Here is a 19,695-nt window from a genome sequence, read left to right on the forward strand (position 1 = left end):
ATCTTAGAAGAGAAGATGCAGCTTTGTGGTCTCATTTTCCAGTGGGATGCCACAGAACAAGATCCTTTGTTAATAATGGAATGGGTTTTTCCTCCCTACAGGTTTTCAAAGACCATTTGCTCAGTTTTAGAAATGGTTGCATACATTATAATTAAGGCTAGAACCAGATTGTTAACTTTGGCAGGTCAAGAATGTTCAGTTATCTATTTGCCATTGAAAAATGATTATTTCAATTGGGCAATGCAAAATTCTGATGATTTACAATATGCATTCTTAGGTTTTCCAGGTGTTTGTTCCATACACTATCCAGCTCACAAACTACTGCAAGCAAAACTGAGTTTCAGAGAAAAACCTAAATTAAGTGAAGAACCTTTACATGCTGTGACTCTCTTCACTGATGGCTCTGGTAAAAGCCACAAGTCCGTTGTGACTTGGTTTAATCAAAAGACTGATGTTTGGGAATCTGATATTCAAACAGTAGAGGGATCCCCTCAAATTGTTGAGCTTGCTGCAGTAGTTTGAGCTTTTCAGCTGTTTCCTCAGCCTTTTAATTTGGTCACAGATTCTGCTTATGTTGCTAATGTAGTCAGGAGAATAGAAGGTTCCATTTTAAAGGATGTTAGTAATGAAACTTTACATCGTTGGCTTTCATGTCTTTTTATAACTTTGCAATATAGAACTAATCCATATTTTGTTTCTCACATTAGGGCGCATTCTTCACTTCCTGGATTTTTAGTGGAAGGAAATGCAAGAGCGGACAAGCTGACAATGGTCATTTCTAACACATTGCCAAATATTTTTGAACAAGCAAAATTGAGTCATGCCTTTTTCCACCAAAATGCACAAGCACTCATGCGAATGTTCCAAATCACTAAAAGTCAAGCTAAAGCTATCATTCATACTTGCCCTGACTGTCAATTGGTACAACCTCCTGTTTCTACAGGAGCAATCAACCCCCGAGGCTTACAAAGCCTACAGTTGTGGCAAACAGGTGTTACTAAATAGCCTTCTTTTGGTAAATTTAAAAATATTCATGTTTCCATAGACACGTTCTCTGGTGCAGTTTTTGCTTCCCTTCACACAGGTGAAACTGGCAGCCATGCCTGTCATCATTTCCTGCAAGCTTTTGCTTCATTGGGTATACCCCAAGAAGTAAAAACTGACAATGGTCCCGCATACATATCTCAAAAATTGGCCACATTTTTAAATGAATGGGGTGTTCGACACATTTTTGGTATTCCCCACTCTCCCACAAGCCAAGCAATCATTGAAAGAACACATCAAACCTTAAAACGCATATTAGATCAACAGAGAGGGGGAACGGAAATCACCCCACAGATGAGACTGAGTAAGGCTTTGTATGGTTTTAATTTTCTAAATAGTTCAAGTACAGAACCAGATCCACCAATCTTTAGACACTTTTCAAATAGCACACAGGCAAAACTGAAAGAACATCCTCCTCTTCTAATTAGAAACCCTGATGTCGCAGACATTTCTCCACAGAAATCCTTTCTTTCGGATTTCTGTGTCTTCGGGAGGCCAGAGGCCTCCGAAGAGAAGGTAAACAATTATTATCAGCTGCTGTGGAATGCAACAGGGACACCTTGATTGGTTCATTTCCTATGTTTATAATTAAGGGCCAATCACCAGTACAAGCTAGGGGACTGAGTCCCTGGACACAGCTTTGTTTGGGATTCTTTTCTATCTATTCTTAGCTTAGCTAGCAGCTCTGCAAACCTCTCTCTATGTTCTATTTAGAATAGTCATAATGTATTATATATCATATCTTAATAAATAAGCCTTCTGATCAAGATACAAGATTCACCGTCTCTCTCTCACCAGCAGCGACCCACTCAGGTCGCTGTAATATCTGGTGACCCCTCGTGTAAGAGCAAAAATTAATCTAATAAGACCAGAGGAGCAAAAATTGCTGCACTGGGTAAAAATCCTGTATGTGTACCATTTGAGGGTTGCTTTGAAGTGACCACAGAAGTGGATTCAAGCCAGGAGCTGAAGAACTGAAGATCCTGATATGGACAGAGTTCACAGCCAAGGCTGACCACAACAGAACTTTCTTCTGGAAAATCATCAGGAAACATGGTAGACAAGAACAGCACACCTGCAGAGCTGGCCAGAGAAAGCTGGACTCTTTCAAAAGGTACTGTTCACTTTTCTATCCCTGATGAACCAGCCCTTCGTAGTTTGTGGCTGTTCGTATGGCAGACCCATGCCTTGCCAGAAGAGATTCAATTCTCCCCTTCAGAGGAAAAAATTATGGCCCTCTGGAAACATTGGTGTAGGGAAGACGGTTTCCTTTTGTCAAAAACAGATATCTATGAATTCTTTCGATGGGCAAAGCTTTTTGGGTTCTTTGCTGATGTCTTATATGCTTTAGATGCTTTCGTCTGGGAGTGCATGGACTCGATTATTCAGCGTGTCTACACTGAGGGACGCGTGTTGCCTTCTACCTATCCAGCATTTATAAAGCTTTTCCCAGTTCTGAAACGCAAAGCAGCTTGTTTTCAATGGATCTCTCATTGTTATGGCCAGGCTCCGTTTCCACCACCTTTGGCAGAAGACCCCGTGGGTGGTGACTTAGGGTTTTTCCCCCCCCCCTGCTTCGCGGCGGCGGGGGCTGAAACTTTGCGGCCCGAAGAAGTTTTTTTTACTCTTGCTCCGGAGCATGCTCAGATGGAGTCGTCTCCTTCCCCCCCTTCTCTCTCTCCGGGGGGATGGGAGTGGCCGCTCAAGCCAGCGCCGACCTCTGAGGCTTCCTCCAAGGCCCTGCCAGAGCCGTCACTCCAGGAGATCCCGCCCGCGGTTTCACCGGCATCCCCGCCCCTGCCAGCGCCTGTGTCGGAGAAGGCGGAAGAGACAACACCTTCGGCGATTGACCTGTTGCTAAGCAACGGCGACGCTCCGCCGCTTCTCCAGGCTCCGCTGATGCCCGTGCCGTGCCCGCCGCCGCTCTCAGAGACAAGGGACGCAGCAACAGCGTGTTCCCGAGCGTCCCCGCCTGCTCCAGCCGAGACGGTTCCTGTTCAGGATGGGGCTGAAAACGGCGTTGAGCCCGCGGGACCCTCGGAGCAGCCCGCGGCGGATCCCACGGTTCCCTCCCCAGTTCCGGCTCCCTCCCCGCTGCTTCCACCGGACGTCCCAGCAGTCGCTCCGGCGGGGGGTCTCTCCTTCCGTGGAGCGGGGGCTGCCCGCCAACTCACTGTTGTGGCAGTCCAGCTGCCTGTTTTTAAGATCAGCATTCTCGGCGGTTTGGGGGGTGGTTTTTCGGGGATTGTCCCATGGAGGCCGCCGCCTCTCTTGTGCCCTAGTGGCATGGGGGGGCAGGTGCATCCAGAGAGTTCTGCCTCTGATCCCCAGCCCGGAGGGGATGGGGATGAAGCCATGGGGCAGATGAGAGACAAACCCGATGCAGTGCAGAGGGAGAGGGCACAGCTGGAGGAGACCATAGCTGGTTTGCTGTGGGAAACAAACATCTCCAGACCCCAGATGGGATTGCTGGGGAAGGCTTCTATTTCCCTGCTGCTGGCATGCCTCAGTGGTTTAGGGGAAAGGAAGCGTCTCACTACCCGTGCTGCCATTGTGCTTGCAGCAAGGTTCAGGCCTGCGGGAATGCAGTGCCTTCCTTATGAGTTTGGCCTGGGCCGTTGGGCTCAGGAGGTTCCTGGGCCAGGGCCATCACTTGGCCTCTTGATGTTTTTGGGAATTGTGGTTTGTCCTACCGGTCCAGGTCCACCTGTGTGAGCCAGTTTTGGGGTTCCTGGTCCGGCATGGGCCAGGGCCCCCAGGGCCTTTCCTTCTTTGTTTTTCGATTCAAAAAAAAAAAAAAAAAAAAAAAAAAAAAAAAAAAAAAAAAAAAAAATTAAATAAAAAAGATTGAAAATACTGGGCAGCAGCTCTGAAGCGCTGAAGCATTGAAGGGCCAGAAAGGACATTCCAAAATTGTTCAAGTTGTTTCAAATCGTTTCAAATTGTATTAAGACTGTCAATGGTTTTTGATAACTATTGATGGAACTCTTTTGCAGAAGTCTGTTTCAGGACCAAAAGGACTCTCAGATATTCCAAGGGAAACACCTTCGGCTCTTGGACTGTTCCTGAAATTCATCTGCATGGACTCAAATTCTCTTTACATTGTATTTTGCATTTTTCTTATATTATAGCATTGTTTTAGTGATTTGTTAGTTATTGTATATTCTATAGGTGAAGAAACTTCCTGTTCATTCCACATCAGCATTTTTCTTTTATTTTATACAATTTAGAAAGGTGAGATGTCGCAGACATTTCTCCACAGAAATCCTTTCTTTCGGATTTCTGTGTCTTCGGGAGGCCAGAGGCCTCCGAAGAGAAGGTAAACAATTATTATCAGCTGCTGTGGAATGCAACAGGGACACCTTGATTGGTTCATTTCCTATGTTTATAATTAAGGGCCAATCACCAGTACAAGCTAGGGGACTGAGTCCCTGGACACAGCTTTGTTTGGGATTCTTTTCTATCTATTCTTAGCTTAGCTAGCAGCTCTGCAAACCTCTCTCTATGTTCTATTTAGTATAGTCATAATGTATTATATATCATATCTTGAAAAATAAGCCTTCTGATCAAGATACAAGACTCACCGTCTCTCTCTCTCACCAGCAGCGACCCACTCAGGTCGCTGTAATACCCTGACTCTGGACAGATGGAAGGCCCGTTTCAATTAATAACGTGGGGCAAAGGGTATGCTTCTATTTCCACAGGTGCTGGAAGAATTAAGTGGGTTCCTGCCAAAAACGTCAAACCGTATCGCACTTCAGAACCTGTTGTCGAGCCTAGAACTGAGGAAGCGAGTACGCAGACGTGGACCGAATGGAAGGATCCCGGGTCTCGCCTGACGCCTCTTGTGCCTGACGTTCTTTGTGCATCGGTGGAACCCATGAACTCTGATTTTGTGCCAATGTTATGTATGAGTATACGAATTGAATGCTGAATGTTTGTTTAACGAAGCTAATTTTTGGCTGAAAATTTAGGTTATTGTTTTTGTTTAGAAAGAATTCTGCCAAAACTTAGTTCTTGAAAGAGATGGGGCAGAATCAAATGGTATACTTGTTTTGCTTGATTTTAATTGTTTTTTGTCGTGCAGATTTGCCTGTGGATCAACCGAAAACGAGTGTTTGGGTGACCTTAGCCAAGGCTGCCGGATCGGATACTATATGTCTGTCTAATTCGGAACCAGAAAAGCCTTTCTCAACCTGTTTGGTTGGTGTGCCAGTGAAAGAGTTTCCTTTGGTCAGAAAAGAATCCAATGGTAAACCAGGTGGAATTGACAATGGAAACAGTCCTTCCTTCAATTGGAACATTTGTTTGAAAAAACTTCTCAGGGCAGCAAATGTTTCAAACAGTTGGGATGTGTTTCTGGAGACGGACCAATATCCACGGCAATTGCCAGAAGGGTATTGGATCATTTGCGGAGACAGAGGTTGGCAAGGCATTCCAGCCCACCTTGAAGGTGGCCCTTGTAGCATTGGTATGCTTACCATAATTGCCCCCACTGCCAAAGCAGTGATGAAAAAGAAACAAAGGAAAACAAGAGCTGTTCCTCATTATGATGAGAACTGTCAGAGTGATTTTATGCCTTGGAATGCCGCCAGAAGGGTTTCAGCAGGTATATTTCTACCCCAATTGGCTTCAGCTGTGGCATTGAGACAATTAGATCGAGTTGGATGTTGGCTGAGCAAACAAGCTAATGCCACATCCTCCGCAATCAGTGATATGTTGACCGATGTTGATAGTATTAGACATGCTACTCTTCAAAACAGAGCAGCCATTGATTTTCTTTTACTGGCACAAGGACATGGTTGTGAGGAATTTGAAGGATTGTGTTGTATGAATTTGTCTGATCATTCTGAATCCATTCACAAAAGCATTCAAAAATTAAAGGATCTGACAGCCCAAATTAAAGAAGATGGAGGTTCCTGGTTGGATGATTTGTTTCAAAATTGGAGTTTTGCACCTTGGCTAAGGCAACTTTGCAAGATAGGTCTTTACATATTAGGTGTTCTAATACTGATATTGATAGTGGCACCTTGTATACTCTGTTGTCTTCGGCGAATGATGAACAAAACAGTCCGAGAAGTTTTTGTCATTCAAGCAGGAGAACTAGGAAGTAGAAGCACAGAGAGTGTACGAAATCTCACGAAAGCAGTAGATGAGGGTATTGACATGAACGAAGGTTTTGAATTAAGGCCTTGGAATCGACCAGAGTTTTTTGAACGATGCCTTGCGACTGTTGCCAAACGTGATTCATATCTCTCTTTCAGGGATTGGGTCTTCACAGCATTAAGTTGCTGTGCCGTAATATAGCAATGCTTCAGTTTAGTGAAAATAGGTCTTCAGCAGATAATAAGCAGAAATTTTGCAATAGAGCTATGAAACGCAAATAGCAAGCGACAAGAAAATGAAAGCTTCTGGGTCAAACAGAGAGGGGGAAACGTTGGAATCCATAAGGTTAGAGGATTTTTAAGAAATGGTTACAAAGAAGTATGTAGGCCTTAGACTGGAGTTTTGTTAGCATTGCAGAAAAGTTTCCCATGCAAGCAGAAAAAGTTTTCCATGCAAGCAGAAAAGTTTCCCAAGCAGTAGACGTGACAAATAACAATAGGCTTCTGTAGAATTGGCTTTAGGATGGCAACAAGGTTATTTAATGTATATCTTTAGAAGGTAAGCCTGAATAGAACTCTGTTCTTTGTCTCTTATCAACTAGTCTTTGTTTTAGCTATGATTACCTATGTTTTATAAGATTGGATAGAATGCTTGTCAAGATGTGTTTTCTGTGTCTGATTGGCTGAATTCTAGTCTGAGATGATTTTATGTATTGCTGTATGAGCCCTGTTGAAGGAGACATTTTTTGGTGTGGATCAGTGAGCTGTCATGTCTCCATTTTGAATTTTGAGACTGATGTGCTGGTAATAAAAGCAAAAATCTCTTCACTGGTCTGGTTACCATGTTATCCATATTTGGATATTTTGCCGCGGCCTAGTGGGTTCCTTTTTTAAGGCGTGGGTTCCTGACACTATTGGACTTATACCTGTCCCATCCCCCGCATATTGGTGCCTCGTGTGAGGACGTAGAATAGAAGAAAAACAAAGAAAAATCGTGGAAGTACCAGCTGCGGAGACCCAAGTGTTAACAAGGAGCATACTGTATCATCTCTCCCGCCGAAGCCAAGAAAATTGTAAGTAACTTATCTCGGGAGAGCGCTTGGGTGACGTTGGGAGGCAAAATAGCGAAAAAGAAAATTACTAAAAGAACACAAAAATGGGAACGAATTTATCAAAAGTTGAATGGGATGTTTTTCATCAATTAGAGACAATGTTACAAGAAAAAGGTCACTCTGAAATTTCAAAAACTGAGCTTAAAAACTTACTTATCTGGGTTAAAGCGAATATGCAAGATTTAAATCTGCAGTCTGCTTTTACTTTTCAATTTTGGGATCAGATAAACTGGAGAATCTATAATCTAGTCTCTCTCAAAAAAGATGAAAGCTTAAGAGAACTTATGCCGGTTTGTAGAGCGCTGTTGGAGCACTGTTTTAAACAAACTGATAATAATAAGATCAACTTGGACTCAGAAAACAAAGCTTCTGGTTCTGTCTCATTAAATTCCAGTAAACCGGAGACTGTGTGAGTATCGGAGAATGTTACAAGTGTTGTTGCAAATGCTGAAAGTATTGCTTTGAACTCTGTTGAACAAAATCTTTCTTCTCTCTCTCTGGGAAAAAATGAGACTCTTTTGGACTTTTCTTCGCGTTGTTCTGTTAATGTAAAAATATGTGACTCTTGTAAGGGGGATGGAACAAAGTGTGTAAAAGATGGAAATGAAAAAGTGACTGTACTTCCTAAAATTGTTTGTGCAGGGACACTGAAACCTGAATTGGATTCTGTTGGGCCTGGGGTGGAGGCTGAGGTGGCTGCTTCCACTCGGGAAATTGTGGTTCCGGGGAACTCTTTTTCACTTAAGCAAAAACATGGTTTTTCTGGTGTTTGTCAATCTATAGATACAGAGAAAGAAAAATTGGCTTTAAGGGTGGAGTCCTTTGAAAGGAAGAGATGGAAGAAACTGGCGACTGTGTTGTTGCTGAAATTCAAAAAGCTGGACTTGAAATCTCTGCAACGAAAATTCAACAAGTTTCACCTTAGAAGTACCTGGGATGGAAGACGATGGAAGACGACAATAATACCACAGAAAATTCAGATCCGAACCAGAGTCAACAACCTACAAGAGTTACAACAACTTCTAGGAGAAATCAACTGGGTCAGACCGATGCTGGGAATCACCAATGATGAACTGAGTCCGCTCTTCCATTTGCTGAGAGGAAGTTGCGACATCACTTCGCCAAGAACTTTAACCCCTGAAGCTCGTGCTGCTCTCGACAAAGTCACAGAAGCTCTTCAAAAAAGCAAGCTCATCGCTGCGTTCCTGAAAATCCTTTCTTTCTTGCAATCTTAGGAGAGAAGATGCAGCTTTGTGGTCTCATTTTCCAGTGGGATGCCACAGAACAAGATCCTTTGTTAATAATGGAATGGGTTTTTCCTCCCTACAGGTTTTCAAAGACCATTTGCTCAGTTTTAGAAATGATTGCATACATTATAATTAAGGCTAGAACCAGATTGTTAACTTTGGCAGGTCAAGAATGTTCAGTTATCTATTTGCCATTGAAAAATGAGTATTTCAATTGGGCAATGCAAAATTCTGATGATTTACAATATGCATTCTTAGGTTTTCCAGGTGTTTGTTCCATACACTATCCAGCTCACAAACTACTGCAAGCAAAATTGAGTTTCAGAGAAAAACCTAAATTAAGTGAAGAACCTTTACAAGCTGTGACTCTCTTCACTGATGGCTCTGGTAAAAGCCACAAGTCCGTTGTGACTTGGTTTAATCAAAAGACTGATGTTTGGGAATCTGATATTCAAACAGTAGAGGGATCCCCTCAAATTGTTGAGCTTGCTGCAGTAGTTTGAGCTTTTCAGCTGTTTCCTCAGCCTTTTAATTTGGTCACAGATTCTGCTTATGTTGCTAATGTAGTCAGGAGAATAGAAGGTTCCATTTTAAAGGATGTTAGTAATGAAACTTTACATCGTTGGCTTTCATGTCTTTTTATAACTTTGCAATATAGAACTAATCCATATTTTGTTTCTCACATTAGGGCGCATTCTTCACTTCCTGGATTTTTAGTGGAAGGAAATGCAAGAGCGGACAAGCTGACAATGGTCATTTCTAACACATTGCCAAATATTTTTGAACAAGCAAAATTGAGTCATGCCTTTTTCCACCAAAATGCACAAGCACTCATGCGAATGTTCCAAATCACTAAAAGTCAAGCTAAAGCTATCATTCATACTTGCCCTGACTGTCAATTGGTACAACCTCCTGTTTCTACAGGAGCAATCAACCCCCGAGGCTTACAAAGCCTACAGTTGTGGCAAACAGGTGTTACTAAATAGCCTTCTTTTGGTAAATTTAAAAATATTCATGTTTCCATAGACACGTTCTCTGGTGCAGTTTTTGCTTCCCTTCACACAGGTGAAACTGGCAGCCATGCCTGTCATCATTTCCTGCAAGCTTTTGCTTCATTGGGTATACCCCAAGAAGTAAAAACTGACAATGGTCCCGCATACATATCTCAAAAATTGGCCACATTTTTAAATGAATGGGGTGTTCGACACATTTTTGGTATTCCCCACTCTCCCACAAGCCAAGCAATCATTGAAAGAACACATCAAACCTTAAAACGCATATTAGATCAACAGAGAGGGGGAACGGAAATCACCCCACAGATGAGACTGAGTAAGGCTTTGTATGGTTTTAATTTTCTAAACAGTTCAAGTACAGAACCAGATCCACCAATCTTTAGACACTTTTCAAATAGCACACAGGCAAAACTGAAAGAACATCCTCCTCTTCTAATTAGAAACCCTGACTCTGGACAGATGGAAGGCCCGTTTCAATTAATAACGTGGGGCAAAGGGTATGCTTCTATTTCCACAGGTGCTGGAAGAATTAAGTGGGTTCCTGCCAAAAACGTCAAACCGTATCGCACTTCAGAACCTGTTGTCGAGCCTAGAACTGAGGAAGCGAGTACGCAGACGTGGACCGAATGGAAGGATCCCGGGTCTCGCCTGACGCCTCTTGTGCCTGACGTTCTTTGTGCATCGGTGAACCCATGAACTCTGATTTTGTGCCAATGTTATTTATGAGTATACGAATTGAATGCTGAATGTTTGTTTAACGAAGCTAATTTTTGGCTGAAAATTTAGGTTATTGTTTTTGTTTAGAAAGAATTCTGCCAAAACTTAGTTCTTGAAAGAGATGGGGCAGAATCAAATGGTATACTTGTTTTGCTTGATTTTAATTGTTTTTTGTCGTGCAGATTTGCCTGTGGATCAACCGAAAACGAGTGTTTGGGTGACCTTAGCCAAGGCTGCCGGATCGGATACTATATGTCTGTCTAATTCGGAACCAGAAAAGCCTTCCTCAACGTGTTTGGTTGTTGTGCCAGTGAAAGAGTTTCCTTTGGTCAGAAAAGAATCCAATGGTAAACCAGGTGGAATTGACAATGGAAACAGTCCTTCCTTCAATTGGAACATTTGGTCCAACAAACTTCTCAGGGCAGCAAATGTTTCAAACAGTTGGGATGTGTTTCTGGAGACGGACCAATATCCACGGCAATTGCCAAAAGGGTATTGGATCATTTGCGGAGACAGAGGTTGGCAAGGCATTCCAGCCCACCTTGAAGGTGGCCCTTGTAGCATTGGTATGCTTACCATAATTGCCCCCACTGCCAAAGCAGTGATGAAAAAGAAACAAAGGAAAACAAGAGCTGTTCCTCATTATGATGAGAACTGTCAGAGTGATTTTATGCCTTGGAATGCCGCCAGAAGGCTTTCAGCAGGTATATTTCTACCCCAATTGGCTTCAGCTGTGGCATTGAGACAATTAGATCGAGTTGGATGTTGGCTGAGCAAACAAGCTAATGCCACATCCTCCGCAATCAGTGATATGTTGACCGATGTTGATAGTATTAGACATGCTACTCTTCAAAACAGAGCAGCCATTGATTTTCTTTTACTGGCACAAGGACATGGTTGTGAGGAATTTGAAGGATTGTGTTGTATGAATTTGTCTGATCATTCTGAATCCATTCACAAAAGCATTCAAAAATTAAAGGATCTGACAGCCCAAATTAAAGAAAATGGAGGTTCCTGGTTGGATGATTTGTTTCAAAATTGGAGTTTTGCACCTTGGCTAAGGCAACTTTGCAAGATAGGTCTTTACATATTAGGTGTTCTAATACTGATATTGATAGTGGCACCTTGTATACTCTGTTGTCTTCGGCGAATGATGAACAAAACAGTCCGAGAAGTTTTTGTCATTCAAGCAGGAGAACTAGGAAGTAGAAGCACAGAGAGTGTACGAAATCTCACGAAAGCAGTAGATGAGGGTATTGACATGAACGAAGGTTTTGAATTAAGGCCTTGGAATCGACCAGAGTTTTTTGAACGATGCCTTGCGACTGTTGCCAAACGTGATTCATATCTCTCTTTCAGGGATTGGGTCTTCACAGCATTAAGTTGCTGTGCCGTAATATAGCAATGCTTCAGTTTAGTGAAAATAGGTCTTCAGCAGATAATAAGCAGAAATTTTGCAATAGAGCTATGAAACGCAAATAGCAAGCGACAAGAAAATGAAAGCTTCTGGGTCAAACAGAGAGGGGGAAATGTTGGAATCCATAAGGTTAGAGGATTTTTAAGAAATGGTTACAAAGAAGTATGTAGGCCTTAGACTGGAGTTTTGTTAGCATTGCAGAAAAGTTTCCCATGCAAGCAGAAAAAGTTTCCCATGCAAGCAGAAAAGTTTCCCAAGCAGTAGACGTGACAAATAACAATAGGCTTCTGTAGAATTGGCTTTAGGATGGCAACAAGGTTATTTAATGTATATCTTTAGAAGGTTAGCATGAATAGAACTCTGTTCTTTGTCTCTTATCAACTAGTCTTTGTTTTAGCTATGATTACCTATGTTTTATAAGATTGGATAGAATGCTTGTCAAGATGTGTTTTCTGTGTCTGATTGGCTGAATTCTAGTCTGAGATGATTTTATGTATTGCTGTATGAGCCCTGTTGAAGGAGACATTTTTTGGTGTGGATCAGTGAGCTGTCATGTCTCCATTTTGTATTTTGAGACTGATGTGCTGGAAATAAAAGCAAAAATCTCTTCACTGGTCTGGTTACCATGTTATCCATATTTGGATATTTTGCCGCGGCCTAGTGGGTTCCTTTTTTAAGGCATGGGTTCCTGACACTATTGGACTTATACCTGTCCCGTCCCCCGCATATTGGTGCCTCGTGTGAGGACGTAGAATAGAAGAAAAACAAAGAAAAATCGTGGAAGTACCAGCTGCGGAGACCCAAGTGTTAACAAGGAGCACACTGTATCATCTCTCCCGCCGAAGCCAAGAAAATTGTAAGTAACTTATCTCGGGAGAGCGCTTGGGTGACGTTGGGAGGCAAAATAGCGAAAAAGAAAATTATTAAAAGAACACAAAAATGGGAACGAATTTATCAAAAGTTGAATGGGATGTTTTTCATCAATTAGAGACAATGTTACAAGAAAAAGGTCACTCTGAAATTTCAAAAACTGAGCTTAAAAACTTACTTATCTGGGTTAAAGCGAATACGCAAGATTTAAATCTGCAGTCTGCTTTTACTTTTCATTTTTGGGATCAGATAAACTGGAGAATCTATAAACTAGTCTCTCTCAAAAAAGATGAAAGCTTAAGAGAACTTATGCCGGTTTGTAGAGCGCTGTTGGAGCACTGTTTTAAACAAACTGATAATAATAAGATCAACTTGGACTCAGAAAACAAAGCTTCTGGTTCTGTCTCATTAAATTCCAGTAAACCGGAGACTGTGTGAGTATCGGAGAATGTTACAAGTGTTGTTGCAAATGCTGAAAGTATTGCTTTGAACTCTGTTGAACAAAATCTTTCTTCTCTCTCTCTGTGAAAAAATGAGACTCTTTTGGACTTTTCTTCGCGTTGTTCTGTTAATGTAAAAATATGTGACTCTTGTAAGGGGGATGGAACAAAGTGTGTAAAAGATGGAAATGAAAAAGTGACTGTACTTCCTAAAATTGTTTGTGCAGGGACACTGAAACCTGAATTGGATTCTGTTGGGCCTGGGGTGGAGACTGAGGTGGCTGCTTCCACTCGGGAAATTGTGGTTCCGGGGAACTCTTTTTCAGTTAAGCAAAAACATGGTTGTTCTGGTGTTTGTCAATCTATAGATACAGAGAAAGAAAAATTGGCTTTAAGGGTGGAGTCCTTTGAAAGGAAGAGATGGAAGAAACTCGCGACTGTGTTGTTGCTGAAATTCAAAAAGCTGGACTTGAAATCTCTGCAACGAAAATTCAACAAGTTTCACCTTAGAAGTACCTGGGCTGGAAGACGATGGAAGACGATGGAAGACGACAATAATACCACAGAAAATTCAGATCCGAACCAGAGTCAACAACCTACAAGAGTTACAACAACTTCTAGGAGAAATCAACTGGGTCAGACCGATGCTGGGAATCACCAATGATGAACTGAGTCCGCTCTTCCATTTGCTGAGAGGAAGTTGCGACATCACTTCGCCAAGAACTTTAACCCCTGAAGCTCATGCTGCTCTCGACAAGGTCACAGAAGCTCTTCAAAAAAGACAAGCTCATTGCTGCGTTCCTGAAAATCCTTTCTTTCTTGCAATCTTAGGAGAGAAGATGCAGCTTTGTGGTCTCATTTTCCAGTGGGATGCCACAGAACAAGATCCTTTGTTAATAATGGAATGGGATTTTCCTCCCTACAGGTTTTCAAAGACCATTTGCTCAGTTTTAGAAATGATTGCATACATTATAATTAAGGCTAGAACCAGATTGTTAACTTTGGCAGGTCAAGAATGTTCAGTTATCTATTTGCCATTGAAAAATGATTATTTCAATTGGGCAATGCAAAATTCTGATGATTTACAATATGCATTCTTAGGTTTTCCAGGTGTTTGTTCCATACACTATCCAGCTCACAAACTACTGCAAGCAAAATTGAGTTTCAGAGAAAAACCTAAATTAAGTGAAGAACCTTTACATGCTGTGACTCTCTTCACTGATGGCTCTGGTAAAAGCCACAAGTCCGTTGTGACTTGGTTTAATCAAAAGACTGATGTTTGGGAATCTGATATTCAAACAGTAGAGGGATCCCCTCAAATTGTTGAGCTTGCTGCAGTAGTTTGAGCTTTTCAGCTGTTTCCTCAGCCTTTCAATTTGGTCACAGATTCTGCTTATGTTGCTAATGTAGTCAGGAGAATAGAAGGTTCCATTTTAAAGGATGTTAGTAATGAAACTTTACATCGTTGGCTTTCATGTCTTTTTATAACTTTGCAATATAGAACTAATCCATATTTTGTTTCTCACATTAGGGCGCATTCTTCACTTCCTGGATTTTTAGTGGAAGGAAATGCAAGAGCGGACAAGCTGACAATGGTCATTTCTAACACATTGCCAAATATTTTTGAACAAGCAAAATTGAGTCATGCCTTTTTCCACCAAAATGCACAAGCACTCATGCGAATGTTCCAAATCACTAAAAGTCAAGCTAAAGCTATCATTCATACTTGCCCTGACTGTCAATTGGTACAACCTCCTGTTTCTACAGGAGCAATCAACCCCCGAGGCTTACAAAGCCTACAGTTGTGGCAAACAGGTGTTACTAAATAGCCTTCTTTTGGTAAATTTAAAAATATTCATGTTTCCATAGACACGTTCTCTGGTGCAGTTTTTGCTTCCCTTCACACAGGTGAAACTGGCAGCCATGCCTGTCATCATTTCCTGCAAGCTTTTGCTTCATTGGGTATACCCCAAGAAGTAAAAACTGACAATGGTCCCGCATACATATCTCAAAAATTGGCCACATTTTTAAATGAATGGGGTGTTCGACACATTTTTGGTATTCCCCACTCTCCCACAAGCCAAGCAATCATTGAAAGAACACATCAAACCTTAAAACGCATATTAGATCAACAGAGAGGGGGAACGGAAATCACCCCACAGATGAGACTGAGTAAGGCTTTGTATGGTTTTAATTTTCTAAACAGTTCAAGTACAGAACCAGATCCACCAATCTTTAGACACTTTTCAAATAGCACACAGGCAAAACTGAAAGAACATCCTCCTCTTCTAATTAGAAACCCTGACTCTGGACAGATGGAAGGCCCGTTTCAATTAATAACGTGGGGCAAAGGGTATGCTTCTATTTCCACAGGTGCTGGAAGAATTAAGTGGATTCCTGCCAAAAACGTCAAACCGTATCGCACTTCAGAACCTGTTGTCGAGCCTAGAACTGAGGAAGCGAGTACGCAGACGTGGACCGAATGGAAGGATCCCGGGTCTCGCCTGACGCCTCTTGTGCCTGACGTTCTTTGTGCATCGGTGAACCCATGAACTCTGATTTTGTGCCAATGTTATTTATGAGTATACGAATTGAATGCTGAATGTTTGTTTAACGAAGCAAATTTTTGGCTGAAAATTTAGGTTATTGTTTTTGTTTAGAAAGAATTCTGCCAAAACTTAGTTCTTGAAAGAGATGGGGCAGAATCAAATGGTATACTTGTTTTGCTTGATTTTAATTGTTTTTTGTCGTGCAGATTTGCCTGTGGATCAACCGAAAACGAGTGTTTGGGTGACCTTAGCCAAGGCTGCCGGATCGGATACTATATGTCTGTCTAATTCGGAACCAGAAAAGCCTTCCTCAACGTGTTTGGTTGTTGTGCCAGTGAAAGAGTTTCCTTTGGTCAGAAAAGAATCCAATGGTAAACCAGGTGGAATTGACAATGGAAACAGTCCTTCCTTCAATTGGAACATTTGTTCCAACAAACTTCTCAGGGCAGCAAATGTTTCAAACAGTTGGGATGTGTTTCTGGAGACGGACCAATATCCACGGCAATTGCCAAAAGGGTATTGGATCATTTGCGGAGACAGAGGTTGGCAAGGCATTCCAGCCCACCTTGAAGGTGGCCCTTGTAGCATTGGTATGCTTACCATAATTGCCCCCACTGCCAAAGCAGTGATGAAAAAGAAACAAAGGAAAACAAGAGCTGTTCCTCATTATGATGAGAACTGTCAGAGTGATTTTATGCCTTGGAATGCCGCCAGAAGGCTTTCAGCAGGTATATTTCTACCCCAATTGGCTTCAGCTGTGGCATTGAGACAATTAGATCGAGTTGGATGTTGGCTGAGCAAACAAGCTAATGCCACATCCTCCGCAATCAGTGATATGTTGACCGATGTTGATAGTATTAGACATGCTACTCTTCAAAACAGAGCAGCCATTGATTTTCTTTTACTGGCACAAGGACATGGTTGTGAGGAATTTGAAGGATTGTGTTGTATGAATTTGTCTGATCATTCTGAATCCATTCACAAAAGCATTCAAAAATTAAAGGATCTGACAGCCCAAATTAAAGAAGATGGAGGTTCCTGGTTGGATGATTTGTTTCAAAATTGGAGTTTTGCACCTTGGCTAAGGCAACTTTGCAAGATAGGTCTTTACATATTAGGTGTTCTAATACTGATATTGATAGTGGCACCTTGTATACTCTGTTGTGTTCGGCGAATGATGAACAAAACAGTCCGAGAAGTTTTTGTCATTCAAGCAGGAGAACTAGGAAGTAGAAGCACAGAGAGTGTACGAAATCTCACGAAAGCAGTAGATGAGGGTATTGACATGAACGAAGGTTTTGAATTAAGGCCTTGGAATCGACCAGAGTTTTTTGAACGATGCCTTGCGACTGTTGCCAAACGTGATTCATATCTCTCTTTCAGGGATTGGGTCTTCACAGCATTAAGTTGCTGTGCCGTAATATAGCAATGCTTCAGTTTAGTGAAAATAGGTCTTCAGCAGATAATAAGCAGAAATTTTGCAATAGAGCTATGAAACGCAAATAGCAAGCGACAAGAAAATGAAAGCTTCTGGGTCAAACAGAGAGGGGGAAATGTTGGAATCCATAAGGTTAGAGGATTTTTAAGAAATGGTTACAAAGAAGTATGTAGGCCTTAGACTGGAGTTTTGTTAGCATTGCAGAAAAGTTTCCCATGCAAGCAGAAAAAGTTTCCCATGCAAGCAGAAAAGTTTCCCAAGCAGTAGACGTGACAAATAACAATAGGCTTCTGTAGAATTGGCTTTAGGATGGCAACAAGGTTATTTAATGTATATCTTTAGAAGGTTAGCATGAATAGAACTCTGTTCTTTGTCTCTTATCAACTAGTCTTTGTTTTAGCTATGATTACCTATGTTTTATAAGATTGGATAGAATGCTTGTCAAGATGTGTTTTCTGTGTCTGATTGGCTGAATTCTAGTCTGAGATGATTTTATGTATTGCTGTATGAGCCCTGTTGAAGGAGACATTTTTTGGTGTGGATCAGTGAGCTGTCATGTCTCCATTTTGTATTTTGAGACTGATGTGCTGGAAATAAAAGCAAAAATCTCTTCACTGGTCTGGTTACCATGTTATCCATATTTGGATATTTTGCCGCGGCCTAGTGGGTTCCTTTTTTAAGGCATGGGTTCCTGACACTATTGGACTTATACCTGTCCCGTCCCCCGCATATTGGTGCCTCGTGTGAGGACGTAGAATAGAAGAAAAACAAAGAAAAATCGTGGAAGTACCAGCTGCGGAGACCCAAGTGTTAACAAGGAGCACACTGTATCATCTCTCCCGCCGAAGCCAAGAAAATTGTAAGTAACTTATCTCGGGAGAGCGCTTGGGTGACGTTGGGAGGCAAAATAGCGAAAAAGAAAATTATTAAAAGAACACAAAAATGGGAACGAATTTATCAAAAGTTGAATGGGATGTTTTTCATCAATTAGAGACAATGTTACAAGAAAAAGGTCACTCTGAAATTTCAAAAACTGAGCTTAAAAACTTACTTATCTGGGTTAAAGCGAATACGCAAGATTTAAATCTGCAGTCTGCTTTTACTTTTCATTTTTGGAATCAGATAAACTGGAGAATCTATAATCTAGTCTCTCTCAAAAAAGATGAAAGCTTAAGAGAACTTATGCCGGTTTGTAGAGCGCTGTTGGAGCACTGTTTTAAACAAACTGATAATAATAAGATCAACTTGGACTCAGAAAACAAAGCTTCTGGTTCTGTCTCATTAAATTCCAGTAAACCGGAGACTGTGTGAGTATCGGAGAATGTTACAAGTGTTGTTGCAAATGCTGAAAGTATTGCTTTGAACTCTGTTGAACAAAATCTTTCTTCTCTCTCTCTGTGAAAAAATGAGACTCTTTTGGACTTTTCTTCGCGTTGTTCTGTTAATGTAAAAATATGTGACTCTTGTAAGGGGGATGGAACAAAGTGTGTAAAAGATGGAAATGAAAAAGTGACTGTACTTCCTAAAATTGTTTGTGCAGGGCCACTGAAACCTGAATTGGATTCTGTTGGGCCTGGGGTGGAGACTGAGGTGGCTGCTTCCACTCGGGAAATTGTGGTTCCGGGGAACTCTTTTTCAGTTAAGCAAAAACATGGTTGTTCTGGTGTTTGTCAATCTATAGATACAGAGAAAGAAAAATTGGCTTTAAGGGTGGAGTCCTTTGAAAGGAAGAGATGGAAGAAACTCGCGACTGTGTTGTTGCTGAAATTCAAAAAGCTGGACTTGAAATCTCTGCAACGAAAATTCAACAAGTTTCACCTTAGAAGTACCTGGGCTGGAAGACGATGGAAGACGATGGAAGACGACAATAATACCACAGAAAATTCAGATCCGAACCAGAGTCAACAACCTACAAGAGTTACAACAACTTCTAGGAGAAATCAACTGGGTCAGACCGATGCTGGGAATCACCAATGATGAACTGAGTCCGCTCTTCCATTTGCTGAGAGGAAGTTGCGACATCACTTCGCCAAGAACTTTAACCCCTGAAGCTCATGCTGCTCTCGACAAGGTCACAGAAGCTCTTCAAAAAAGACAAGCTCATTGCTGCGTTCCTGAAAATCCTTTCTTTCTTGCAATCTTAGGAGAGAAGATGCAGCTTTGTGGTCTCATTTTCCAGTGGGATGCCACAGAACAAGATCCTTTGTTAATAATGGAATGGGTTTTTCCTCCCTACAGGTTTTCAAAGACCATTTGCTCAGTTTTAGAAATGATTGCATACATTATAATTAAGGCTAGAACCAGATTGTTAACTTTGGCAGGTCAAGAATGTTCAGTTATCTATTTGCCATTGAAAAATGATTATTTCAATTGGGCAATGCAAAATTCTGATGATTTACAATATGCATTCTTAGGTTTTCCAGGTGTTTGTTCCATACACTATCCAGCTCACAAACTACTGCAAGCAAAATTGAGTTTCAGAGAAAAACCTAAATTAAGTGAAGAACCTTTACATGCTGTGACTCTCTTCACTGATGGCTCTGGTAAAAGCCACAAGTCCGTTGTGACTTGGTTTAATCAAAAGACTGATGTTTGGGAATCTGATATTCAAACAGTAGAGGGATCCCCTCAAATTGTTGAGCTTGCTGCAGTAGTTTGAGCTTTTCAGCTGTTTCCTCAGCCTTTCAATTTGGTCACAGATTCTGCTTATGTTGCTAATGTAGTCAGGAGAATAGAAGGTTCC

This window comes from Melospiza melodia, chromosome W (genome assembly GCF_035770615.1).
Source record: "Melospiza melodia melodia isolate bMelMel2 chromosome W, bMelMel2.pri, whole genome shotgun sequence".
NCBI lineage: Eukaryota > Metazoa > Chordata > Aves > Passeriformes > Passerellidae > Melospiza > Melospiza melodia.